The sequence below is a fragment of the Pan troglodytes genome, chromosome X, assembly GCF_028858775.2.
Source record: "Pan troglodytes isolate AG18354 chromosome X, NHGRI_mPanTro3-v2.0_pri, whole genome shotgun sequence".
Classification (NCBI taxonomy): Eukaryota; Metazoa; Chordata; class Mammalia; order Primates; family Hominidae; genus Pan; species Pan troglodytes.
The window spans coordinates 138,210,848-138,238,679 of NC_072421.2; the positions used below are offsets into that span (position 1 = coordinate 138,210,848).

The 27,832-nt window shown below is 38.8% G+C and overlaps 1 protein-coding gene across 3 annotated transcripts in view; it reads left to right on the forward strand.

Annotated features, from left to right (window-relative positions):
• Nucleotides 1–27,832, forward strand: part of LOC129138603 (histidine-rich glycoprotein-like) — a 96,541-nt gene that overhangs the window by 38,332 nt on the left and 30,377 nt on the right. The window lies entirely within an intron of this gene.

Consider the following 27,832-nt stretch of genomic DNA (forward strand, 5'->3'; position numbering starts at 1 on the left):
TAGAGACAGGGTTTCACCATGTTGGCCAGGCTGGTCTCAAACTCTCGATGTCAGGTGATCCGCTCGCCTCAGCCTCCCAAAGTGCTGGGATTACAGGCATGAGCCACCCTGTCTGGCCAAAAATACATCTCTTAAGTGAATATGATTTTATTTTCCCCAAACTAATTTTTGAATCGGAGAATGACTCTTACTTATTTCTAATGAGCCAGACTTCAGTTCCTGTCCTTCGTTTTTATAGATAAAAGAACTCAGAAAATTTTGTTCCCATAAATAATCATGTAGTGACCTGTCATCAAAAATAATTTTTAATGATTAAAAAAATTTTAACTAAATTTTTGATGTTTAACAGACAACTTGATTAGACCCATCTTTAATTCTGTAAAAGCAAAGAAACCCTCTGATTTACTAAAGGATTTGTTGTTCAGTCACTTTTTTTCAGTTTCTGGGAAGTTTACTAAAATGGCTTTCCCCAAATTTATTACATAACTATTATATCTGTTATATTTTCATTTGAGGCATTATTTAAAATTCATTATACACATAAAAGGTTGTGAAAATCAAAGTACTTAGATCAATATGTCTTTGCCAATACAATAATTTTGATAAAATGGTATTTATTTATTTATTTATTTATTTATTTATTTATTGAGACAGAGTTTCACTCTTGTGGCCCAGGCTGGAGTGCAATGGCGCAATCTCGGCTCACTGCAACCTCTGCCTTCCGGGTTCAAGCGATTCTCCTGCCTCAGCCTCCCAAGTAGCTGGGATTGCATGCATGTGCCACCACGCCCAACTAATTTTTGTATATTTAGCAGAGACGGGGTTTTCCATGTTTGTCAGGCTGGTCTTGATCTCCCAACCTCAGATGATCTGCCTGCCTCGGCCTCCCAAAGTGCTGGGATTACAGGCGTGAGTCACCACGCCCAGCCTTTAATTTATTATATTCTATAAATAAAAGAACTTGAGGCTACAGATTTGAATTAACAATTTTATAGGAAATATTCATAATATATAATTTATTTGGCAAAGGCAGTATTCATATAAAAATAATCAACAAAATCAGATTTACTTTCAGAAAAAGTGTCTGACTTCATTTTTCAAGGAAAAAATATTAATATACGTTTTGAGGTGCATTATTAAAACCATGGATAAATCAATTATGGAGCACCTTGTTAAACAGATAACTAGCAAAGTAAATATCATATTAAAATAAATATGAGGCTTTTATCCACTTCAAAATAAATTAAGAAATTAAATAATAACTTTGTTTCTGATATATAATTTTAAATTAAACAATGTAGTATGTGGTTACCATTATAAGTCATACATGAAACAAGGAATCTGAAGGTAGGCATAATTTCTCATGTAAATATGTATGTATGTGTTTTTAGAACATTGGAGTTGAATTTCTTGGAATAATTGACTAAGAATAGCATATACATTTTTTTTCAAATCCATAAACTTCATTAGACCATAGAATTAAAGTTTTCTTTTTCTTTTCTTTTCTTCTTTTTTTTTTTTGAGACAGAGACTCGTTCTGTTGCCAGCCTGGAGTGCAGTGAGGTGATCTCGGCTCACTGCAACCTCCCCCTCCCAGGTTCAAGCGATTCTCCTGCCTCAGCCTCCCGAGTAGCTGGGATTACAGGCGCCCTCCATCACGCCCAGCTAATTTTTGTATGTTTAGTAGAGACGGTGTTTCACCATGTTGGCCAGGATGGTCTCGATCTCCTGACCTCGTGATCCGCCCACCTCGGCCTCCCAAAGTGCTGGCATTATAGGCGTGAGCCACTGTACTCGGCCTAGTATCAAACTTTTTAACGATATTTTATGAAAGAGTCTAAAAAATACTTGCTAAATATAAAACTAGCATATCATTTTATTTTTGATAATAGGAGGTAGAAAGTATAAAGGTTATTTATAAAATGAAATGAAGATTGATGCTTTTTTCTTTTTCTTTTCTTTTCTTTTTTTTTTTTTTTTTGGAGTCAGAGTCTCACTCTTTTGCCCAGGCTGGAGTGCAGTGGTGCAATCTCGGCTCATTGCACCCTCTGCCTCCCGGATTCAAGTGAGTCTCGTGCCTCAGCCTCCCGAGTAGCTGTGATTATACGTGCGAGCCGCGACCCCTGGTTAATTTTTGTCTTTTTAGTGGAGGCAGGGTTTCACCATGTTGCCCAGGCTGGTCTCGAGCTCCTAGACTCAAGCAATCCATTTGCCTCGGCCTCCCAAAGTGCTGGCATTACAAGCTTTAGCCACCGCAGTCGGCTGAGGATTGATTTTAATTGGAAAAGATATTTTATGATACAGTCTGAGAAAACAGGTTCTAACAAGTTTAATACAATGATCACATAATTTCTGAAATAAATTACATAATTTCTTATTTAATTTTTAACTTTTTAAATAATTTTGATACATTTGTACATACTTATGAGGTACATGTGAAATTTTGTTACATGCCTAGAATTTGTAATGATCAAGTCAAGGTATTTAGGGTAGCTATCACCTGAGTATTTATCATTTCTCTGTGTTAGGTACATTTCAGCTCCTCTCGTCTAGCTATTCTGAAAAACACAATGCATTGTTGTTACCTATAGTCACCTTACTATGCTATCCAACACTAGAACTTATTCCTTCTATTTAACTGTGTGTTCATATCAATTAATAAGCCTCTCTTCATCCCTCCCCTCCTGCCTATACAGCCTTCCCAGTCTCTGGTGTCTATTATTCTACTCTCTACCTCCATGAGATCAACTTTTTTAGCTCCCACATATGAGTGAGAATATGTACTGTTTGTCTTTTTGTGCCTGGTTTATTTTACTTAAGATAATGACTTCCAGTTCCATCCGTGTTGCTGCAAATGATAGGATTTCATTCCTTTTTATGACCCAGTAGTATTCCATGGTTTATATGTACCACGTTTTCTTTATCCATTCATCTGTGGATGGACACTTAGGTTGATTCCATATCTTTGCTATTGTGAATAGTGCTGCAATAAACATGGGAGTGCATGTATCCCTTTGATATATTAATTTCTGTTCCTTTAGGTAAATACCCAGTAGTGGTATTGCCAATTTCTATACATAAGTTTTACCAAAGTCTAAATATTTTTTAGTACTAGAATACAGTCCAATTATGTTGAAAAGAATCAGTGTCAGCAATATATACTGCAACTAGTTAGGAGATGCTCTTTTTTTTCCCAGTTGATGACACACGTTTGTGATTAATGTTGAGAATAGATGGAAAATAATGCTTAATTTGAAGCATGTGGGAAAAAATGGTGTTCTTAGGTAGATTCATTTTAAGAGAGAATACACGTAAGAGTTGAGCACCTGAAAGTGGATTCATTGATACTGTTTCTACTCACATACTTCTTGAAAAGAATTTGTGTAACAGTAGCCTAGTGTGAAGACCACCGTTCTAGTCTGTCTCCTGCAAGATTGTTCCAGAACAATATATTGTTGTAATTGTTGGAATAACCCATTTATTGTAGTTTATGTTCACAACCATGCAATGGAAGTAGTTGTCACTTTTGAATTTCTGCCAGATGCTTCTGTGAGTGATCATGTTTGAGCAAAATGTCCTGGAAGGGATGTTGTTATTTTATTGATAAATACATATTTTGACTAAACTTGTTTTGTCCAGTTTGGGAGCCACAATCACATGTGGCTATTTAACATTTAAAATGTGACTAGTACAAACAGATATGCTGTAAGTATAAAATACATACTGGATTTCAAGGACAGGACACATAAAGTATTTCACTAATATTTTATGTTAATTACATGTTGAAATAATATTTTGATGATATAGAATTAAATAGTACATTTCACTAAAATTAATTTTACCTGATTTTTAGACTTTTAAAAAATGTTGCAACAAGAAAATTTAAAATTACTTGTGAAGCTCACATTGTATATATTATATGACAGTGCTGGTCTAAAGTTTATATTGGAAATCTCTCTAAGTTTCCCTAAAACCACTTCTATGGAAAAAATTGATTTTCCACTAATCTGGTTCAGTATATTGCTATTCTGATGTAACGTGTGCCTTTTACTAGTTTTTGGGTTTCCATATTGGGGGATTTTTAGTAGTAAGCAAGAAAAAGTTTAAAAAGTAATATTCCAGTAAGAATATTGGAAAAAACATCTATTAGTACCTAGACACTTTCCCATATGAACTTTGAAAGGCTTCTTGGTGGTTACATGTGAAGCTTTTCAGACTCTTCATAATTCCAGTGGTGGATAATACATTCTATTGAAGACATAAAGTATTTAATCACATCTGATTTCTTTTTTTTTCTTTTTGAGATGGAGTTTCGCTCTTGTTGCCCAGGCTGGAGTGCAATGGTATGATCTTGCATCACAGCAACTTCCGCCTCCCGGGTTCAAGCGATTCTCCTGCCTCAGTCTCCCTAGTAGCTGGGATTACAGGCATGCACCACCACGCCCGGCTAATTTTTTGGATTTTTAGTAGAGATGGGGTTTCTCCATGTTGGTCAGGCTAGTCTCGAATTCCCGACCTCAGGTGATCTGCCTGCCTTGGCCTCCCAAAGTGCTGGGATCACAGCCGTGAGCCGCCACCCCCATCCACATCTGAAACTTTTTTATGTAATTATTTTTATGTAACATTAAGAGAAAAATACACTTCCAGATAAACTATGATGTAATGCTTTCATATTCATAGAATTTTAATTTTATACTTACTAATGAGCTCTTTTAGACTTATTTAGATATATATTTTTATTATGTATCATGATATAACAACAGCCGTGACCAAATTTGAGCATAAACAGACAATGTCTACCCCTATTCAACCACCTTCTGGCCCACAGTGACTATAAAATTACATTGATTATAAGATCCATTCTTATTTCAGTAATATGAAGTGTGATTAAAAAAATATGCATCCTAGAATTGATTAAATACACCAAGTCATTTATCAAGAGAAAAGGATCATGGAGGGCAGAAAGTCAAACTGGAAGACATTGGCCTAATGAAAACACCTTTTCTATATATTATCGTATTTACAAAACTTAAAATGTGATTCTCTTTAAAATTTTATCAGAGTCCTCTTAAATAACATTTCATTATACATCTCATCATAATTGGTATTTCATGGTTTTCCTGGCATTCTGTTCTTTGTTTCCTGGTTTGGAAGTGGGAGGGCTAGGGAAGAATGGTGACATGTGGGGCCAGGGCTGGGACAGACCAGATCTCTCCAGACTGAAAAGGTCTAGTACCTCCATTGGGAGAACTGCTTAGCACTGTCTTGTGTGAAGCTATGACTTCAATGACTCTGTTTTTCTTCATAAGTAAGCTGACAGATGGAGTTCTCCTCGTCAAGGCTTAGTTTAGTCTTAACATAATCAGTATACCTTTTCTTGACTGAAGGGTCTAAGAAGGGAAGGAATGAAGATTGAGCAGCTTCTCTAGTTTTTGTTTTATATTATATTTGGGAGGTCAGCAGGATGCATCAAAATTTCACAGGAAGTACATTATCTCAAGAATCAATAACATAAAATCGAGATTTGTCAACCAGGAATTATGGCACATCCCTGATTCTAATGATACTCTTGATGATATGAGATTTACAAGAAGTAACAAAGTGAATGTTTTTTTTGCAACGAGAAGAATAAGAGAACCAATGACCTGTTTTCTCTCTTGTCCCTACAGTGAAACCTGACATTAAGACTTAGGTATTTCTTGAGGGTTTAGAAGCAAGGCCAACTTCATGAGCAAAAGGGGCTTTTGCACAGGGCCCCTTGCTTACAAAGGTTCCATACTTGGCTTAATGCTCTGCTGTCACTGTCTTGAAATTCTTAATAATTTTTGAAAAAGGGGCCCCACATTTTCATTTTGCACTAGGCCCCACCAATTATGTAGCTGATTCCATTCAAAAGGAGATACTTGCCAGTGAATAATTAACTGAAGATGCAAAATAAAATTAGAAGCTTTCCTAATGTGCACTGAATTCTTGCTGTCAGCTCATAACATAGGATTCATAAGCTATTATTGCTGCTATTGTGTTGTTAGGAATCACAGTTGTAGAACAGGGGTAGTTAGTACGACTCAACAGTACCTTATATTGACTCCTTATTTTTCCATGATACAACCTGGGGCATCTTCTGTGTTTCTAGTTTCTCATCTATAAAATGTCTGTGACATTACACTTGCCCTGCTTAACCCCAGATAAGGCAATTGTTAGAATCAAATTGAAATTCCAGTGAAAGTACATTGTGACCTGCAACAGTTGAAACAGTAAAGGTTGAAACAGACGTAAAAGATGATTTATTCCTCTCTAGAGCTTGGAGCCTGGGTGGCAAGCACCAGCCAGGGGCTCTAGGGATCTGAATTAGACTCAGTAGTGAGGCTGCTCTGACCCATGAATACAGAGTAAATATTCCAGTGGGTACTAGAGCCAGGAAATCATGCCTTTGAAATTTCAAGAGTCCAACCAGGGCATCCCACTGTTGTCAAAAGGGCTGGGTTGAGGCACCTGGATGCAAATTGCAGAAATGCAAATAGGCTTAGAGGGTTTGGAAGAGAGAAGAGGAAGTGCAGCTTGAAGAGATCCTCTGAGCCACTGGGGCATGGTCACAAGCACTTGTCTTGGACACCAAGATGAAGGAGGGAATGGCCAAGGGTGCCCGCCATCTCAGACTAACAGAAGTTTTCCTGTTAGCCAGAAGAGAACTGTATTCAGAGCTGCCATTACCTGAGTAAGGAAAGGACTCTTTTGTCTCTATTGTATGAGGGAATTCATTTTCTTGGTTGTAAAGGGGAATAGCTCATAATAGAGACCTTGGGGAAGTCAGGAAATACCAGATGGCTCCAAATGCAAGAATGCCTATAGATGATTGCCTTCTGTAGTACATCCTGAGGGTCTTAAACAATTACAGCATCTTGCTATGAAATGCAATGGACAGAAGTGAAAGTAGCAGTTCAGATGAGGCCACAGAAAATGCCAGTTGAAAGATGATTTGCAAATAATCTTGGCAATGCTTTTTCTCACTGATGGGAGATGGCGAACAACAGTTTGCTTTATTTCACACTGTCCCTTCGGCATTGCTGGCAAAATGGGCAGTGTGCTCCTCCCTGTCTCTCAGCTCTCATCAGTCCCAGGTAATCAACTTAATTTAACCTCACTGCATCTTTGTAGGGAACTTCTAATCTATCTTTACAGTAAATAGACTGAATATATTGGTTACATCTTACCTAAAGAAAGCTTTCCCAGGGGCACTTTGTTTTGCAAAAGTTTATTGGAAAATTTTTGTGTAAGTTGGATTATGGTTAAAATTATTGAGTGGAGCTTATTAAAAGGTTTTGTGCTGAATATCTTGAAAAACCACCAATTGCACCTGATATATATATTTTAATATGTAGGGCTCTTAGCTTGATTAGTGTAGGGTACACTCTTGGGATTTCTATGAGAGAGGAAGGTCAAAATCTTCAAGTAAGTGACTGTCCTATTGGCAAAGTGAGGATTATTAATTCACGGTTAATTTGAGCTTTGCTCTTAGATTTGTACATTGAATCCAGGGTACTCAAAAGCGGACAGAAACACTTTTATTTTTCCTGCATCCCCCCAGGTAGATCCAAGTAGACAACTTTTTAACTTTCCTTTTTCTGTACTATATTTTGCCCTACTGAAATGTGGTCTCTTTCGCAAGTACATAAAAAAAATCAAACTACTTAAATCCCCTAAAGAGAGAGTATTCATTCAGGCAGTGATTCTATATCCTGAGATTTGTTCATATTCATGTAGGCAGAAAATTCCGGCACGACAACAAGGTATCCCTCTAAAATACGTATATGGAAAGCAATTAGTGTGACTTTGAGCTGACAAAACACTCGGTGAATAGCAGAAAGAATATTTCTTGGTAAGGCCTTATGGTAGAAGGTGATAGAGAGAGAGAGAGAGAGAAAGGAAGGAAGGAAGGAAAGGAAAGGAAAGGGAAAGGGAAAGGGAAGGGAAAAGGGAAAGGGAAAGGGAAAGGGAAAAGAAAAGAAAGTGGCCAGGCGCGTATTGGCTCACACCTGTAATCCCGGCACTTTGGGAGGCCAAGGAGAGCGGATCATCAGAGATCAGGAGTTCGAGACCAGGCTAGCCAACATGGTGAAACCCCGTCTCTACTAAAAATACAAAAATTAGCTGGGCATAGTGGCGGGCACCTGTAATTCCAGCTATTCGGTAGGCTGAGGCAGGAGAATTGCTTGAACCCAGGAGACAGAGGTTGCAATGAGCCAAGATCACACCATTGCACTCCAGCCTGGGCAACAGAGCAAAACGCTGTCTCAAAAAAAAAAAAAAGAAAAAGAAAAAAGAAATAGAGATTTATATCTGGTAAAATGTCAGGTATTTGTTATTAGGTCATTTTGATTAGACAGGGACACACAGATGATAGACGGAGAAGTAACAGGAAGTTTTGACAAACTTTGACACTTGGAATCAGGGCTTAAGGATGATAGCCACAAGCTTATCAGCTTCTGCAGTAAGAGAGTTTTTTTATGTTTATTCTGCTTTAATTGCACAGTAGTGAGAAAATCCCTTTCTACCCTGAATAGTAATGCATTTCACTTGTCCAACTTTATATTACCCAATATGAGTTGCGTGTGAATTTTTACAAAAAAAAAAGGTAAAGACAGCCTTCCCAATTAATGATACAGTTATAAGACATTAAAATATTTGCACAGAGAAAGCAAGAAAATCTTTATTATGGGGCTTGCACAGAGTCTAGTTAATCTGGCAGTATTCATGTACCATATTGTGAAGATACAAGCACGTGACCCTGCGAGCAGTTACATCAATAGTCATTTTGAAGGATTTTTGCTGTTAGGTACAGGGAAGCCTTCCCCAAAAGAAAGTCGAGAGGCTTTCCCTCCACCTCCTCCTCTTGACCTTGGAGTTGCTAAAATTTTTAGGTGTTGCTACTGACTGTGTAGACCTGGGAATATCAGAAATTGCTGAAATTGTTTCTTGTACGTGCAGAAAGAAGGATAGGAATGTAGTATTTTAGGAGTGAGCATTCATGAAAAGGCTGTTTCCTGGCTAAAATGTTACAGTATATTTGGTTGCATATTTCTGTTGGGAAATGAGGAAGAGGGGTTTATTGCATTGTGTCAGAATGCAAGGGTAAGGTAGGTAGGAGTATTTGCATCATTTTGATTTTTTTGCACCTGAGTTTGTACACTAGGTTCAGGCTGCCACAAGGGCTGCAAACCTGGCAAACCAATAGCAAAGAGCCAACTTCTGATCTGTTATTGGTTCAGATCAGAGACTTCCAGCTGCTTCACAACTTGGCTTGGGGAGGATGAGTCACAATCTAGATCAGTTAGGGAGATAGGAGGTAAAGATGTGGTTGGACATCTGCATTTGTGGTAAAGAGAGCTTGAGCATTACTTCTAAACCTGTGCATTTTGAGAGGCTTTCATCACAAAGGAGCCCACAGAGGGGAGTTGATTGCTGTGCAGAGGTCTTGGTTCAAGCATAAAGCTGCTTGTATGTGAGAAGCTGGTAGTGGGAAACATTCTCTGGAGGGCTTTGTGAGCTAGATGGATGATTGTCATCTGTGCAGGTGCCTATAGGTAAATTAGGTCAAGCCCAGCTCTAGTTTGGATTAGAGTTTTTTTTGGGGGGGGGGGGAGGAGATGGAGTCTTGCTTTGTCGCCCAGGCCGGAGGGTAGTGGTGCGATCTTGGCTCACTGCAACCTCTGCCTCCCGGGTTCAAGCGATTCTTCTGCCTCAGCCTCCCTAGTAGCTGGGACTACAGATGCACACCACCATGCCCAGCTAATTTTTGTATTTTTAGTAGAGACTGGGTTTCACCATATTGGCCAGGCTGGTCTTGAACTCCAGACCTTGTGATCCATTTCCCCCCCCGCCCACCCCGGCCTCCCAAAGTGTTGGGATTACAGGCATGAGTCACCGCATCCAGCTGGACCAGAGCTTTTTTAAGCTACCTGCAGCATTGTCTAAAATCCCTGCTGTGTTCCCAGACCAACCAAGAGAGGCCACACCTGTCAGCGAAGGTAGGTTGAAAGCTAAGCAATGACCTCACTTATGATATAGGAAAAATTTCCAGTGCTTCCCCTAGACCCCAGTTGAGACCGAGGACAAGACAAGGGAAGGTGATGATATAGTCTTAAGAGTTGCAAACAACCCTTAAAGGCCATTTAGTGTAATCCCTATATCTCAGTTTTGAAATTCCCAATAAAATATCTCTCCTACCTTTGCTTGAACATCTCCAGTACTGGGGAGCTTGGTGTTTTCTAAGGTAGCCCATTCAGTCTCTGGCCATATTCATTAGATAACTCTTCCTCACATTGAACTGAAATCTGCCTCCTTTGATAGAGGTTCTGATCTCTTGGGCAAGTCACCTCCTGCTGATATATGACCCTTTTGATACTTGAAGACAGCACCTATGTTTCATTTAACTCTTTGCTTAGCTAAGTTTTTCTCAATCCTCATTTGACAATTTTGAGGCTTCTGTTATCCATGCTTTTTCCTCTCAACAGTCCATAGGCCAGGGTACCAAAGTCTGACATAGCATTCCTGGTGAGTCTGACCATTCATTCCCTAAGCTGAACATCATTTCTCTATTGACCACATGACATGGTCAGATTGCATTGTCGATTCAGCCGTAGTTTCCAGACAGTCTAAACCCAGCTGGAAGATGCCCCAATGCTGCTTCACTAAGAACTACAGGGATAACCAGTGCTTCCAACCAAAAGTATTTCACTACTGAATGTAGGTCCTGGTGACACAGAAAGTAATAAAGTGGAGGGTAGAAAGTTATCTGGTTATATTTTTTGTTGATAACTTTAGTGTCTATTTTTCTTCTATATATTATCCCTAGTTTATCCACTGGTCATTTCATATGCTGCCTGGGACCAGGCCCAAGAAAATATGGAAAAATGAAACTTACATAAGATTGAGGAATTTTATTAGTCATATACACTGCTCACAATAAATCAGGAGTGAACTTGAAACTGCCTTTCTCTCTTCACGCCTCCCTCCCCAGCCACAGTGTTAGGAATGAATGACACTGCCTGCAAATAGAGGAAAAGAGAACTTGGTCACTTAAAAATATAGCATTCTAATTTTTTCTTCCACTAGGTTAGAAAATATTTATTTGATTAACAAACTGTAGTAGTATATATTTATGGGGTACCACGTGATGTTTTGATATATGTTGACATTGTGGAATGATTAACTCAAACTGACAAATCCATTACCTCACATACTTAATCTTTTTCGTGTTGAAAACATTTAAAATCTACTCTTTTAACTACTTAACTTTTTGTGGTGAAACATTTAAAATATACAATGCATAATTATTTATTACAGTCACCATTCTGTGAAATAGATCACTAAAGCTTATTCCTCCTGTCTAACTGAAACTTTGTATCCTTTGATCAACATCTCCCCTTTCCCCGTTCCTCTAGATTTTAACTAAGTTTGTTCACTACATGGGCTAAAAAGTGTGATATATTCTTTATCTAATTAAATAAATAATAATCCCCAGTAGAATGTAAAGAAAATGTGATTTGGCAGATTTATGCTTCATATAGTTGGATGAGAGAGGGATCCAGTGTGAAGTTACATTTTGAGAATATTCACATTCCTGATGGATTTGTACAAGTAGCACACATCACAATGATCACTCACTTACAATCATGTAATCAACACTTCATACAAGGGCTAAACTAAAAATTATAAGATAGGTGACAGCTACTAATGTATTTATGGAGGCAACAGAACAAACTATTTGGTATTAGAAATGTGTTGAGTAAAAAGAGCCGTGTGCTTGCTGGGAGCAACTAATGAAGAGTTTGCTCACATTGTCCCATATTTATGATTAGGTGTTCTATCACCCTCCCACTCCACCCTTGACATTTACTATATTTACTGTTCTAACTCCCTTCCTGAGACTGGAGCTCCTGCAGTATCTACCTTACAAACTGCATTTCGTCACACACACTGACTCACTCCAAAGCCAGTTTCAAATATGGTTCCTTCTTTTGGCCCTAAGATTTGAAAGACAGGGCATGTAAGTTTCTAAAGCACAACTGAATCCATCTTAACAAGGAAAGGTAAATACATTTTCCCTGCAGTTTCAAAATTTTCCACAATAAATGCATAGGAGTTTTCTTAGTAGGAAAAATAATAAATGCAACAAAAACTTTGTTGTATTTGGAAGTGTTCTGAAAAAACATTTAGGTATGGGGTAAGATGGGCTGGAATTTGCATTTTTTTTCAAAGTTTGGAAATCTCTGAACTGATGAATAAAGAATTACATCGGGCTGGGCACGGTGGCTCATGCCTGTAATCCCAGCACTTTGGGAGGCCAAGGCGGGTGGATTTCCTGAGGTCAGGAGCTCGAGACCAGCCTGGCCAACACGGTGAAACCCTGTCTCTACTAAAAATACAAAAATTAGCCGGGCATGGTGGCTGGAGCCTGTAATCCCGGCTACTCGGGAGATTGAGGCAGGAGAATCGCTTGAACCCAGGAGAAGGAGGTTGCAGTGAGCTGAGATCGCGCCATTGCACTCCAGCCTGGGCGGGAAGAGCCAAACTCCATCCAAAAAAAAAAAAAAAAAAAGGAATTACATTGGCCTTCACTGAATTCTGGCCTGGCTTTTCATGCAGAACAGTACAGGCATTGTAAACATGTGAAGCCAGGTGTACTGGCTTTGATTTTTGTTTTCCTCCAGCTGGCAGTGGGCTAGGATGGCTGTGCCCAACTATCTTCACTAAGAGTTGCCTTGTTTTTGAAGATGTGGAATTAGCTATGGAAAGCAAAATTCCTCTGGCTGTGCCTTTGGTGCCTTGACCTATTTGGCCACATCCCATCCCTGCCCTGGACTCTTCTCTCCTCTTTGTCCAACAGTTTTTTTCTGAGACAGAGTTTCACTCTTGTCGCCCAGGCTGAAGTGCAATGGCGTGATCTCGGCTCACTGCAACCTCCGCCTCCTGGGTTCAAGCGATTCTCCTGTCTCAGCCTCCCGAGTAGCTGGGCTTACAGGCGTGCGCCACCATGCCCAGCTAATTTTTGTATTTTTAGTAGAGACGGGGTTTCGCCATGTTGGCCAGGCTGGTCTCGAGCTCCTGACCTCAGGTGATCTGCCCGCCTCAGCCTCTCAAAGTGCTGGGATTACAGGTGTGAGCCACCATGCCTGGCCTATCCAACAGTTTCTAAGGACCAGAGTAGACAGTGGATGACAACATCTTATGCAGTTAAAGGGGCATTTCATGATCCTTTACAGATAAACAAACTGGGATAGAAGAATATAAAATATTAACTTCCACCCCAAAAGAAGCCACCTCATTTTTGTTTTAATGAAAGTTTGTTAAAGTGATGAGGTTACAAATTAATATAAATGTTTGGGAAAATATGCTTCTTGTTTAGAGAAAGTGGGACCATAAACCAGCAAAAGTATTTCACTGAATTTCACTTTAATGGCTGCAGGTGAACACTTGATCTGAGAGTGGTACAGATCTCTTTGTCTTTCTATTCACCCTCTTTCTCTTCCCTCAACCTCATCAGTTAAAGGTCAGCTCTCTGACATAATTGCAATCCATTTTATTCAATGAAACATCTTATTATTGAGTGCCAGATAAGTACCCCATTGCTATCTACCATCAAACAGGAAGTCAGAAAATAAATTCAACATCTAACTCCACTATTAACTAGTTGGGTGATCTTTATCTCATTGCCAGTTTTCTCCTTTTTAAAATGGGAAGAACAACAATATTTGCTGTGGCTTCTTCACACGGTTATTGTGAGGGCAAGTGAGAAAATAGGCATAAACACATATTATAAAATAAAATATGAGATATATATTTTATATATGATATATTTTATATATGATATATATTTTATATATGATATATTTTATATATGATATATTATATATATATGATATATATGATATATATAAAATATATATATAAAATAAAATATGATATATATATATTTTATAAACTAAAATATGATATATTTATATATTGTGAAGTATTATAATTGTTAATTGTAATAATAAGTATAAATAACTTTTTAGATGTGGAAGACAATATTGCATTTAATATTAGTGGCATTTATTGGTCCAGTGAAATTATTACAACTGTAGATTTTAGTGTATACTTCTGATTCTCAGATAAAATTTGCAGACATGTTTTGATGTACTTTATAAAGATAAGAGTAATTCAGCTGAATTAGACTCTAGCTTTTTCTTACAACTGGTCACCTTTCATGAGTGTAAAAACAGGTGGTTTATCCAATTCTGAAATACCTTTTAGGTGACAACCCTATAACATTTCATATGTGAGGCGGTTGTCTAGATGTTACATTCCAGATATCCATAGTTTAAAGAATATAAAACTTTTTAACATTAGGAATTTGCCAAAAACATTCTGTAATCATCCTGAGTAACAGGGATGGGAAAGTTTTTGTGATACGTTTTATTTTCTCTAATCTTGAAGTTAAACTAATTGGTCCAATTTTTAAAATAGTGAATAACAAAGACTGGAGGAGCCAGAATAGAGGAGCAACTTGAGGCTCAGTGAACTGCCCAGATATCAAGGAAGAAGGAGGCACACAGTATGCAGATTCTCCAGGGGAGAAGACTTAGAGTCTCTACAAATTATAAGAAGTAGGGGAGGAGGAAAGACAGTGATGGAAGGAGGAAGAGAAGTAATGTTTGTGGGTAACTACTTGACAAGTATTTTAAGTTTTGCAGTTTTAATTTAGTTTAGTTTAATAGAATTTTTGAGACAGGGTCTTGCTGTGTCTCCCAAGCTGGGGTACAATGGCACAGTCAAGGCTCACTGCAGCCTTGACCTCCTGGACTCAAGTGATTTTCCCACCTTAGCTGCCTGAGTAATTGGGACCACAGGCTCCCATCACCTTGCCTGGCTAATTTTAAACATTTTTTTGAAAAGTTTTTTGTAGAGACGAGGTCTCCCTATGTTGCCCAGGCTGGTCTCAAACTCCTGGGCGCAAGTGATCCTCCTGCTTTCGCCTCCTCAAAGTGTTGGTATTACAGGTGTGAGACACCACGCCTGGCCAAGTTTGGAAGGTTTAAAAACATGTTCTACAAGTCCATCAATGAATGAATAGATAAAGAAAATCTGGTACATATACACAATAGAATACAATTCAGCCATAAAAAAGAAAATCTTGTCGTTGGGGACAACATGGATGAACCTGGAGAACATTATGTTAAATAAAATAAGCCAGACATAGAAGATAAATACTGTTTTGTCTTCATATGTGGAGTGTAAAAAAAGTTGAACTCATGGGAGCAGAGAGTAGAATGATGTTTGCCAGGGGCTGGGGTAAGGAGGAGACGTTTGTCAAAGGATCCAAAATTTCAGTTAGACAGGAGGAATAAGTTCAAGAGATCTATTGTACAACATGGTGAATGTGGTGAATAACAATATATTGTATTCTTGAAAATTGTCAAGAGTAGATTTTAAGTGTTGTCACCACAAAAATAACTATGTGAGGTAATACATATGTTAATTAGTTAACATATGTAATATGTAATACATATTAAATGTATTACATGTTAAAATGTAATATATTTCACACTGTATACATGTTTCAATAACGCATCATATACACAATAAATATATGCCATTTTTGGTCAACTAAAAATAAGTTAATTTTTAAAAACCATGTCTATCGATAGAGGACTGTTTTTTATTTCAATAGCTTTTGGGGTACAGGTGGTTTTTGGTTACATGGTAAGTTATTTGGTGGTGATTTCTGAGAGTTTGGTGCATCCGTCACCTGAGCAGTATACACTGTACCTAATATGTAGTCTTTTATTGCTCACTCTCCACACATCCTTTCCTGGTGAGTCTCCAAAGTCCATTACATCGTTCTTATGCCTTTGCATCCTCATAGCTCAGCTCCCACTTATTAGTGGGAACGTACAATATTTGGTTTTCCATTCCTGAGTTACTTCACTTAGAATAATGGCCTCCAGCTGCATCCAAGTTTCTGCAAAAGACATTATTTCATTGTTTTTATGGCTGAGTAGTATTCCATGGTGCATATATACCACATGTTCTTTATGCATTCATTGGTTGATGAAGACTTAGATTGGTTTCATATTTTTGCAATTGTGAATTGTACTGCTATTAATATAAATGTCTGTGCATGTGTCTCTTTGTATAATTGCTTATTTTGTTTTGGGTAAATGCCCAGTTGTGGGATTGTTGGATCAAATGGAAGTTCTACTTTCAGTTCTTTAAGGAATCTCAATACCGTTTTCCATAGTGGTTATACTAGTTTACATTCCCACCAGCAGTGTAAAAGTTCTCCCTTTTTATCACATCCATGCCAACATCTTTTTTTTTTGTTTTTTAATTATGGCCATTTTTGCAGAAGTAAGGTGGTATTTCATGGTGGTTTTAATTTGCATTTCCCTGATAATTGGTGATGTTGAGCATTTTTTCATATGTTTGTTGGCTGTTTGTATATCCGATAGAGGACTATTTAATCTGGGAAATAATCACCGTGAGACCAAAGCAAGATGCATATGATATAAAATAAGACTTCATAACCTAAACCGATCTGCCAGTGGGAAGAATACATTTTGAAGAGGCTTCAGTGTCTTTCCATGGCTGGATCAACAATCTGCTGAGGTAGAATTTCAGAGGAAACAAGAATAGTTTTGTAGTCAATGCAGGGTATTAAGGGCCTCCTAAAGAGATTAAATGAAAACCTTATTGTAGTCCACTACTACTTTATTAATGTGGCAGGCATATTTTGCTTTTCAAATTTTTCATTTAATCTTGTATTTGTGAATATTACTAAATGTCTTGGGATTAAGGACTTTTAAAGAGCCTTGTTTACAAAGCCCGTTATTCAGTTCCCTGCAGCAACTCAGAAAGGAGTCTATATATCTACCCTACAGGCCTCCTTATTACATAGAAGTTTAAAAAAGGAAAACGAGAGCTGGAAGTTTTAGGAGGAACTTGGCCAAAAGGAAGAGAGATGTTTGCAATCGCTCCTTCACCTTTGCCACAACCATTTTCATATCCCTCTCCCTTGATCCCTTGGTGATGATTATCTTAGGGACAGGACACAGTAGTAGCTCCCCCTAGCTCTGGCTTCTTCCAGTTCTTTAGGCTTTTCTCCCACTCTGTCTGCCACTGCCTTTGCCTGTGGTGCTGCTTTTCCTCAATTGGGCTGTTTAAAACCCATCCCATCTGTTAAAGCTCATCTCAAATGCATCCCTGTCATCCCTTCCACCACGAGCAAGAAACAAATTTTTCAGCAATCTCTGCTATTTCCACGTCTGAATAGTCAGTAGCGACATCACAAAATCCTATCAACTCCAAGGTCTAGAGGAGGAGGCAGAGGGAACAAAGCCCCTAGATGTTTTGTGAGGAAGGGCCTGTCTGTCTCTAACATCAACAATACTTCACTTGTCTATTGGGTCCAACCACCAGGCATAGTCATTTGCTTATATCTTCACAATGTGGTACATGAATATGGCCAGGTTAACTGGGCTCTGTGCAAGCCCCATAGTAAAGATTCCCTGGCTTTCTCTGTGTGAATAGCTTGTAAAAGTATCATTGATTATGAGGCTGTTTTTCACTTTTTTTGTAAAAAACTCATGCCCAAATCATATCAGGTAATGTAAAGTTGGACAAGCAAGAATGCATTACTTTTCTAGGGGAATGGAAATTTTCTCACCACTGTGCAATTAAAGCAGAATAAAGAGAAAACACTCTTGCTTCAGAAACTGGTAAGACCTTAGCTTTCATTCTTAGTCCTGATTTCAAGTATTTGAGTTTGTCAAAACTGCCTGTCACTTGTCCTTCCCTCATCTGTGTGTCCTTTTCTCACATACATCTACTCAAAATGATATAATGACTACATTCAACTGGGAGCCTCCTGAGTTAATTCGGCCCTTTAGCCATCTCATGCTTAGTGGGCTGAAATTGATGGTTGAGGAGGCATCAAATAAGCTATCTACATCAAATAAGCCTGCTACAACCAGAAAAAAATCCCAACAAAGTAAGAATTAGTTATTTTAATTATTTAACATAAAATGTAAAGTTTCTGATATATTTGGCTAGATGATATGATTAAATTGCTGATAACATAATTTTGTTTGTTACATACATAAATAGAAAAGGAAGATCAGTTTCTTTGTTGTTTCCAGGATTAAATACTTTTTCGAAAATTAAGAAAAGGGAAAATTAGGACAGATGCCACCTTGTCAACTACCAGTCTCTTTCAGGATAGTGAAAGCAGACTAAGATTCCAGAGTCTGTACTAATTAGTCTATGCTACTTATTATCAGTATAATTTGGGATAAGCCTTCCACTCTTGGGCCTCAATTACCTTGTTAGTAGATCAAGACATTGGACCAAATATCTATGGGCACTTTCAGCTTTGAGTGTTTGTAACTTCGTGAAACATCTTCGCCTTTATTTTTTTATACAGGGCCATGTTGGAGTGATAACCAATAGGGAAGTAAGAGCCATATACTTTTGGGGGGTATGTCTTTGAGCATAATCTCATGGTGGAAGAGTGCCTTAGCTTCTAGAGCTGTGTTGTCTAGTACCGAGGATGTGCTATATATGTAAAATACGTACCACATTTCCAAGACTTCTTCTGAAAATTTTATAAAATATCCTGTTATTTTTTATCTTTATTATATGTGGAAATGATAACATTTTGGATATGTTTCGTTATATGAAATACGTTATAAAAATAATTTACCTGTTACTTTTCACTTTTTAAAATATGCTATTCCAAATATTGAAAATGATACCCATGGTGCCTATATTTCTTTTCTTTTCTTTCTTTCTTTCTTTTTTTTTTTTTTTTTTTTTTTTTTTGAGGTGGAGTCTTGCTCTGTCGCCCAGGCTGAAGTGCAGTGGCATGATCTCGGCTCACTGCAACCTCTGCCTCCCAGGTTCAAGCAGTTCTCCTGCCTCAGCCTGCCGAGTAGTTGGGATTACAGGTGCCTGCCACCACGCCCGGCTAATTTTTGTATTTTTAGTAGAGATGGGGTTTCACCATGTTGGCCAAGATGGTCTCGATCTCTTGATCTTGTGATCTGCCCACCTTGGCCTCCCAAAGTGCTGGGATTACAAGCGCAGGCCACCGCGTCCGGCTAGCTCCTATATTTCTATTGGACAATCCAGGTCTAGACAGTTATTCCTGTTATATTTGACCTGAGTTCCAGTTCAAAAACCTCCCAAGGTTGAAACCATCCAAACTAGTGGCACTTAGTCTTGGATGCACACTGGAATCACATTGGCATATTATGAAAAATAATGATCCCTTCCTCCCTATGGTTCTAATTAAACTGACTCATAGTGACCTTTCTTATGTGCTCTGAATTTTTTCCATAAGGCCATGGGTGGTGTAATCATAAAAAAAAAGACTTTGTTATATGAATGCCAGAAACTTGTGTACATCCAAATTGGACAGCTACTGGATTAAGGGGGCATGAATCACTGAAGCAGGCTTAGCCCTGACTCTTAACCAGTCTCAAGGGCAAAACTGTTTCTCTCTTCAGTACTCAAAAATCTAGCAAACAGACAGGAAATCGTACCTTGAATTAATTCTGTCTTAGCTGCTGCTTCTTGTTTGAGTTTCTGAAAATCAGCTTATTATACTGCATCTTGTCTCCCAGGGAGATACTTGACATTGCTTGGTCTGTTTTCAGAGGGGAAAATGGAGCTCAAGGAGTGTGGCTATCTCCTAGGTAAAGAAAATTTCTTCCAGCAGATTTTTTTTCTCTACTGGGGGATTTTTTTGGACTCCTAATATATTGAAGGAAGTAAAAGTAGACAACGTGGCTTGATAGAAATTGGACGGACCTCTAACATGGAGCAAGCAGCCATCGATTTCATGTTGATTTCTGATAGCATAGGCTGGTTTTTTTTAGCCTCACCCTCAAATTTTGGGGTTCACCCTCACTGAAGTCTGCCATCCCTATATGCTCATAAGATCTATAGTTACTTGTGGTTGGGTCCTAGATATGGGCCTTAGGTAAGAAGGGAAGCTGCTCCTTTCCTTTCCTAGTTGTCCTCTTGATTCTCAGAGCCGTAGGTACTTGCCCAACTTCTATGGTTGACTAAAATCGGAGTCCCGGTAATGAATTTAGAACAGATTTTCAAAATAACTAAAAACCTAGGCTTTTAAATCAGACTCTATTGAATTGTATCTTCTGATCCTGGTAAGTCACAGAACTTCCTGACACTACAGGTGCTTGAAAAAGAGGTGCTGAGCTACTGTGATCATGAATGTCCATATTTGGTGCCATCTTTAGTGGTGGTAATATCTTGGCAAGGTAGTAGAGAGTTGATAAAAGCTCCAGTAAATAATCCTGTGTGTCCACAGTGCCTTAAAACTCTACCAATCCTCTGCCCAAGGTTTTTGATCAAATACTACTTCCCTGAGTGAAAGATTAAGTTAAAGGTGTATTCGTTGTTTGAGTTGTTTTGGAGTGGCTCTGCCACTTACTAGCTATATGGCCTTGGGTAAGTAACTTAACTTCTCTGAGCTCCACTTGTAAAATAGGAATCATAATATCCACTGCATAGTTTTGTGAAGCTTTCATGAGTTGCTCTACCTATTTTCCACACCTTGCACGGTGATGCCTCCAGAACAGAAGCTAAAGAAATGTTTGTAGAATGAATAGATTAATTTATGAATATTAATCTTGTGAAAGTATATGCTTACAGAATTGCCCTCTGTTTGGGTCAGTCTAAAGGTACCAGAGTTTAATTTGGTAGCTAATTGTCAAAGCCTAATTAGTTTCTCTATCAAATACTTAGACTCAGCATATCTCCATTCCCCTGGCATTTTCATAAAATAGAGGCTAGACATTGATGGGAAGCTGGGAAAAGCACCTTCTACCACAGTACACATTTTGCAGAGATAGAGATATTTTAGGGGGTCAGATTGTCCCTAAATATGAAAGATAAATGAGGGTAAGTTCTAGTCAAATATAAATAAATTTTACTAAATAAGGAGTCATTAAAATGGACAAGTACATATTGGATCAGTATTTAAATATTATTGAGACATGTACATGTAAGTGCTTGAAAAAAAAGTAGAATTCTCTGAACTACTTATATAAACCCCTGCCCAAAATAGAACAGTAAGTAACTAGAACAGCTGTAAGAGGATAGTACTATTAAGTCATCAAAGAGACATTACATGGAGCCATGGATTTAGATTATTTTTTGTGTCAGGTAAAGTTTGAAAAGATAAAATCACTGTTTGTTTTTTAGGACAGATTTTCTGCAAGTCCATTGTCATACTACACTCATAACCTAAATCACATTTGAATGAAACTTTGAAATGAATGAAACTGGAAACCTCTTGTACTTAGGTAGTTGTGGCTACAGTTAATAAAAATGACATGCTTTGCAGTTATGTAAAGTGTAGAAAGACTCAAGATCGAATGCCAATTAATAAAGCCAAGTCACCTGCACAGCTTCATTTTATTATTTTTTAATCTCATAAATTATTTTCTCTTGGCATCTCCATCCTAGAAGCTCTACGGAATAGGGGAAGGGAGCAGGAACTTGCAAGTGTATCGGGACGGAGTGAGAAAGAGAAAAGTAGATGCAACCAGAGTAAGGAGGCTGGATGTACAGCCAGTCCAGAAGGTGCTATGGTGAGCTGGTTCACAGAGTCATTTGGGGCTTTACCCTAGCCCACATGCATAGGCAAACATAAAAACATATGCATTCACAATGTCATTATTTTCAATTTAGTTAACAGCTTTTCAAATCAACATGGTGTTTCATAGCAATTAACTGTAATTACAAATCCAAGAAACATTTTTTTTTTCTGGGTAATTACTTTCCTGATTCTTGTTCCATCATTTTCATTTAATTCTGAAAAAAATTTAACTGCCATTTTGACAAGTGTTTAGTGTTTTTAAACTGATTGTGTATACCCTATTACATAAGTACTTTATGCATACATTTCTACACACTTTTCCCCAATCCAAAAATGTCTATAAATGTTTGCAGCGACTCCCTATCTGGAGGCTGGTTGCACACTTACTCTCATGCCTATGATTGCTTGGAAGGGACTGTCACCACTGCCAAGGAAGAACGTTTTTGGCAATAGAACTGCCAATTAATCAGTGGCAGACGAGAGAAGAATTGGCTCCATATTTTCTGATGGCGACTGGCCACTTGGCAGCCAGCCACCAAGTGAGTTATTGATCCATTGGAACTCAGCCTACTTGGATTGCCATGATGGGGTTTCTGTCAGCAGGTTATTACAACCGTGCGCCTTGAGGAGATGAAAAAAATTTAAAAAGACAAACTTAACAGGTTTAAACTATCTAAAGTGAACTATATGATAGGCATTGGCAAGCTGAATGGCAGAAATGCTGACCACTTGGATTTAGATGTATTGAATGAGTCTCTGAAATTCAATTAACTGGCCCAGATAGCAACTGAAATGCTGTTTGTGGTGAGGAGGGAGAAGATTAAACAGTACTGATACTTGCAATGAGTTCTTAATTAGAAGGGCAGAATAAACGGAGGGACACCAAAGAGATAGGATCAAGCTCCAGTTCAGATGCTTATGAGCTGTGTGACTTCTGTTTGTATAATTCTTTTTGTTTTGATTTTTGAGACAGAGTCTCCCTCTGTCACCCAGGCTGTAGTGCAGAGGCGCAATCTCGGCTCACTGCAACCTCCGCCTCCTGGGTTCAAGCGATTCTCCTGTCTCAGCCTCCCAAGTAGCTGGGATTACAGACAAGCACCAGCACGTCCAGCTAATTTTTGTATTTTTAGTAGAGACAGGGTTTCACCATATGGGCCAGGCTAGTCTTGAACTCCTGACCTCAAGAGATCCACCCATCTCGGCCTCCCAAAGTGCTGGGATTACAGGCGTGAGACACCACATCCAGCCTCTTTGTATATGTTTTTTAGCGGGATAAATTATATCGTGTGTCAAAGCATCTAGGACTGTACTTGACACTGAGTTGGTTCTCTGAAATGTCATTTCTCTTTTTTCCTATAAATCTTAGGGTTGTGTTATTTTATAAAGAACCGAGTTTTGAGGATCATTTCATTCTCAGAAAATTTATTTTTATTTATTCATGATGGCATAGGAATGACTAATTATTAACCTGTAGACCTACGTCTTTTTTATGAACTTTTAAAACCTTTCTACCATTGTGCTATAATATAAGCATTTTAACCTATTATTTATCTTACCAGGTGCTAAGATAATGACCAGGTGCTGTAATTATTTTATTTTAAAATTATCAATTATTTTATTTTCAATGATTTAAAATTGTGATGTGAAAGGAATACTAGAATTGGAATACAATTGCACTGGCCAATAAATGCAGATTTTTCTAGAATATGTTCAGCTATTGTGTAAAAATGATGTATGAAAGCTACATTTTCCTTTTTTTTTTTTTTTTGACAGAGTTTTGCTCTTGTCTCCCAGGCTAGAGTGCAATAGCGTGATCTCAGCTCACTGCAGCCTCCGCCTCCCAGGTTCAAGTGATTCTCCTGCCCCAGCCTCCCGAGTAGCAGGGATTACAGGTGCCCGCCACCATGCCTGGCTAATTTTTGTTTTTATTTTTAGTAGAGACAGGGTTTCGCCGTGTTGGCCAGGCTGGTCTCGAACTCCTGACCTCAGGTGATCCACCCGCCTTGGCCTCCCAAAGTGCTGGGATTACAGGCGTGAGCCACTGTGCCTGGCCGAAAATTATATTTTCCTTATAGGTTTTTATCCCTTTGTTCTATTCTCTCGGAAGACGTTGATATTTGCTCTCCTAATTTCTACCGTGGCAAGGCAAAGAACAATGAATTACCTCTAATGGTGCTACTGACAGTGACAACTGATGGCTGCTTGTCTGTATTGGTGTGAATGATAAGCCTGGTAGCTCACAGCCATTCTATCACACACAACTCACCTCAGCCTAGATGGCTGATTTCTCCATGGCTCAGCTTCTTTCATTTATTTTATTTTATTTTTCTTTTCTTTTCTTTTTTTTTTTTGAGATAGAGTTTTGCTGTTGTTGCCCAGGCTGGAGTGCAATGGCATGATCTCGGCTCACTGCAACCTCCACCTCCCGGGTTCAAGCTATTCTCCTGCCTCAGCCTCCCGAATAGCTGGGATTACAGGCATGTGCCACCATGCCCAGTTAATTTTTTTTTTTTTTTTTTTTTTAAGTAGAGATGGGGTTTCTCCATGTTGGTCAGGCTGGTCTCGAACTCCCGACCTCAGGTGATCTGCCCACCTCGGCCTCCCAGAATGCTGGGATTACAGGCATGAGCCATCACCCCAGGCCTCTTTTCTTTCTTTCTTTCTTTCTTTTTTTTAAGAGATGGACTCTCACTCTGTTGCCCAGGCTGGTGTGCAGTGGCTCAATCATAGCTCACTGCAGCTGCCAACTCCTGGGTGTAAGTCATTCTCCCGCCTCAGCCTCCAGAGAAGCTGGGACTACAGGCACGCAGCACCATGCCTAGCAAATTAAATTTTTTTTTGTTTGTTTACAGGTTGGGTTTCACTATGTTGCCCAGGCTGGTCTCAAACTCCTGGACTCAAGTGATCTTCCTGCCTCCCTCCCAAGTCACTGGGATTGCAGTTGCAAGTCATCATGTTTGGCTTGTGTATTCTTTGGGAACACCTATGAGCCCAGCATTAAGGGGCTACACTCATTGTGACAAATAATTCATTCAGAAAGTATTTATTGAGTCTATTTACTGGACCAGAGACTCTGCTAGGTGACAGGACCATGGAGATAACCCTAAGACATAGCTCCAACCATAGGGTGCTTATAGTCTAACAAGGGAGCTAAGACCTGTCTGTAGATAACTCTAAAACAAAATAACCCAAGTGTCACAAGGAAGAAAAAAATTGCTCTTGGAGTTGAGAGAAGGAAGGAAGTTGGGGAAATTCAGGAAAGGCTTGACTCTTTTTTTCATTCATTCAACATACACAGGAGAATGAGACTATACTAGGCTGGTAATACAAAGACAAAACACTATTTGATCTCAAGGAGTTTATCCTCTAGGGAAGGCAGATACTCAGACTAGTAACAGCATCCTGGGATAAGGTTAAGTGTTATGGACAACTGAGGTAAGAACAAAGTGATGTGGGAGCCTGGGGATTGCTCTCTTTAAGGAAAACAAGGAAGGAGTCATGGTCTAAGCACTCATTGAACTGGGTTTTCTTCAGTGAGCATATAGTCTAGTGAATGTGACTGCCACGCCCATGAATAATTCCAATACCAGGTAGAAAATGCCGAGTGCCCTACAAGAAACTCAGACATAGGGCTATAAAGTAGGTTCAGAGGTGAGTGTGTTTACTTCTAGCTGGGGTCTCAGATAAGGATTTACCAAATAGATCAGATTGGAGGTGAGCTTTAAAAGCTAAGCAGAAGTTCAACAGGGAAAGGAGTGAGGGATGTGGTAAAACAGAAGAAATAGCTTGAATAGGCCGGGCGCGGTGGCTCACGCTTGTAATCCCAGCACTTTGGGAGGCCGAGGCGGGTGGATCACCTGAGGACAGGAGTTCAAGACCAGCCTTACCAACATGGAGGAACCCTGTCTCTACTAAAAATACAATGATTAGCTGGGCATGGTGGCATGCGCCTGTAATCCCAGCTACTTGGAAGGCTGAGGCAGGAGAATCACTTGAACCCGGGAGGCAGAGGTTGCAGTGAGCAACCTATATATAATATATATATATGTATCTGGTCCTCAACAGCTAAAAATGGCCTAGCCAGAATGTTGGCAGCCAAGGCAAGTTGGGCAACCAATACAATGTCATGTCCGAGCTAGAGAGTTTCAAAGAGCTCCTCCATGTATGATATAAATCACATCAGGAGAGCTTGCACACAGTAAGGTTCACCAGTGGTTAAACTTAAGGCTGTTCATAAAGTCTAGCAATAAAACTATTTCTTTCCCATGTACCAGGTGTCTTAGTTTTCACACTCCCACCACAACTTGAAATGTTTAATATGAAAGTGTGACTCTCTGCAAGTAACACTAAAATATTGTCCCAGGAGGCTTGTTCACAAGAAATAGGCACAGCCTGGGAACAATGATCTGCAAAGCTCTGGAACCTGCTTTTGTGTGCATTTACCCTCCTTGTAGTTTTGGACACACTCAAGTACAGCTGCATTTAGCAGCTGGTCCATGATTTGGTCTATTCTCACTGTGTCCCAAACTGCAGACTCTGCAGATGAATGTCAGTGTAAACATGACTCTTTCTGATGGGTTGCCCTAACCTTTGGTTCATTTAATCTGGTACTTGGTCATCACTAAGCACAAAGGCTGCTGTTACAAGACAGAGACATCTTAGTGAGTACTGGAAACACCCACAAATCTTCCCTCTCAAATGAGCTTTAGCACGTGAGCTCTGAGGTCCCTTTGCAGATTCACAAGCAGCTGGAAGTTTCTGAGACACTGAACAATTAAAATGGACCTCTTCTTGAGAACTCTGTGGCTTACACTGTCAAAGCTCTAAGCAAACGTTGTTTTGTAGGTTCAAAAGTTGGAACTCATACTGAATTGGAAAAATTATTTTATGTCTTAATCAGAAAAGGATTTAGGGTAGCTAGTTGCAGGCATTCTGCCAGGAGTCTCACAGCCCTCCAAGGTTTAAGCCTTAAGTATCTTCTTCCCAATTTATGTGTCGTGCATCATAAAATGGGTCTAAGATAACAACATGTTTAGATAAACATTAATTAAACCTTTAGCTAAAAAAATTGTTTGCCTCCTTAGAATATTTGTTGGAGAGGGGATGTTTTGGATGGGTCCTGTTTGTTTGAAAAGACTACCCAAGGGAGTTTCCCAAAATAAATGTCCTTGTGGCAGAGACTCAAAATCATTCATAGAATAGAACTGGAAATGTAGAAATGAGAGAGCCCAAATTCAGAGGTGTTAGGTTCAGCAAACAGAGCATGACGTTTGGTTCGAGCCCACCTGTAGGACCTTGAGTAAGCCAATGTTTACACTCAGTTTCTGCATCTGAAAAAATATGGCAAAGAAGATGTGCTTACATCACAGAATTGTGGTGAGGGAGGATTAACTAAAATACTATACTTTGGGAAATAGTTTGTAAATTTCAAAGTGCCATTAAAATGTAATGAATTACTATTATAATCATCACTGTCTGAGGTCCTACAGCTTATAGCGACCTCGTCAGTTTTTCGAAAAGAAATAGAGAGAGAGAGAGAGAGCACTCTTATCTTTCCCCACTAGATGGCAGGCGAGCCACTTGGTAAAGTACTGATTGCCTTAGGACTCTAGAAACCACAGCAGTATTTTGGTTTGTGAAGCAGCGTAGCAATGGACAAAGGGTGAATTAGAAGTCATGAAAAGCAGAGACAGCCTGTATCCCATCGGTTTGCAGTTTACCAGCATTTTGTGTGTATGAAAACATGGTCTTTTTCTTTTGACTGTGAGAAAAATGATAGCTAAACAAATAATTTATCTAAGAAGGAAAATGTTGAGCCCACTCAATTACAGCTAACAGACTTAACGATTATTTGTAACACCACTTTATAGGTAATGTCTTCATCTATATCAGGGATTGACAAACTGCTTCTGTAACAGTAAATATTTCTGGCTGTGAGGGTTATATGGTTTATGTTGAAACTATTCAGCTTTGCCACTGTAGCAGAAAAGCAGCTTGAGACAATATGAAAATAAGTGGGCATGAATAGGTTACTATAAACTTTTATTTATGGACACCGAATTTTGAAATTCACATAACTTACACTTGTCACAAAATATTCTTCTTTTGATTTTTTTTTTTGAGCACTAAAAAATGTAAACATTATTTTTAGGTGAAAGATCGTAC